The sequence below is a fragment of the Suncus etruscus genome, chromosome 4 (genome assembly GCF_024139225.1).
Source record: "Suncus etruscus isolate mSunEtr1 chromosome 4, mSunEtr1.pri.cur, whole genome shotgun sequence".
NCBI lineage: Eukaryota > Metazoa > Chordata > Mammalia > Eulipotyphla > Soricidae > Suncus > Suncus etruscus.
Genome location: NC_064851.1, coordinates 13,134,379 through 13,135,444, shown reverse-complemented (window position 1 = coordinate 13,135,444; position 1,066 = coordinate 13,134,379). Strand labels below are relative to the sequence as shown.

The 1,066-nt window shown below is 39.9% G+C and overlaps 1 non-coding gene across 1 annotated transcript; it reads left to right on the top strand.

Annotated features, from left to right (window-relative positions):
* The first annotated feature begins 306 nt into the window (after positions 1 to 306).
* On the top strand, positions 307 to 413 carry LOC126008490 (U6 spliceosomal RNA). The gene has a single exon (XR_007495818.1). It is a non-coding gene; the product is annotated as a U6 spliceosomal RNA (small nuclear RNA).
* The last annotated feature ends 653 nt before the right edge of the window (positions 414 to 1,066 follow it).

Here is a 1,066-nt window from a genome sequence, read left to right as displayed (position 1 = left end):
GAAGTAGAATGCCTGTCTCGAATACTGGCAGAGGTTGGGGAGAAAAAGAGGGGAGCATTGTGATAGAGGATAAAAGGGGAGCATTGTGATAAGGATGTTTCACTGGTGAAGGGGGATGTTCTATTTATGACTAAAACCCAACTACAATCATGCTTGTAATTATGGTGCTTAATAAAGATTTTATAAAAATTTAAAAAAAAAGAATAGGGGTCAGACTCTGGGGGAGGCAGAGATCAGTGATTACATATGTCTGATGATTTCACATACATTATTTGTATTTGGTGGAGTCAAAAAATAAAGAGGAAAGTGCTCGCTTTGGCAAAACATATACTAAAATTGGAACGATACAGAGAAGATTAGCATGGCCCCTGCGCAAGGATGACACGCAAATTCGTGAAGCGTTCCATATTAAAAAAAAAAAAAGAAAAACAAAAAAACTACTGTATTAGGATCTGATTAGTCAATACAGAAAAATTTTCTAGCATCCATGGCACAAAGGACTTGTCTCAAGAAATATGAAAACTAATTCTCATCTTTAAAATCTTCCTCCACGGTATGCTTCTCCTTTAGGCTCTCTTAGATGCTCCCTTAAATTCTTCTCTCTCTTTCTTTCTCTCTCTCTCTCTCTCTCTCTCTCTCTCTCTCTCTCTCTCTCTCTCTCTCTCTCTCTCTCTCTCTTTCTCTTTCTCTTTCTCTCTCTGTCTCTGTCTTTAGCTCCTGCAATGACTGATGAGTAACTCTGTGAACCAAGGCAAAAGTTAAGAAACAAAGGAGAGCTACAGAGGGTACAGACGCAGACCCAAGAACTATGCAAGAAACTTGGGGTCAAGGCAAAATCAGAAATCAAATATGGGGGGCTAGAGACATTGTAAAAGGGTGCTTGCCTTATAAGCAAGCAACTCAGGGTTTACTCCTAACATTCCATATGGTTCCCCAAGCCCACCAGGAGTAATTTCTGGGTGCAGAGCTAGGAATAATCTCTCATCATTGAGTATGTATGACCCACCCCCCAAAACATAATTCTCCACAGGAATCAAATATTAGTAGGCACTCAGGAAATGGGATC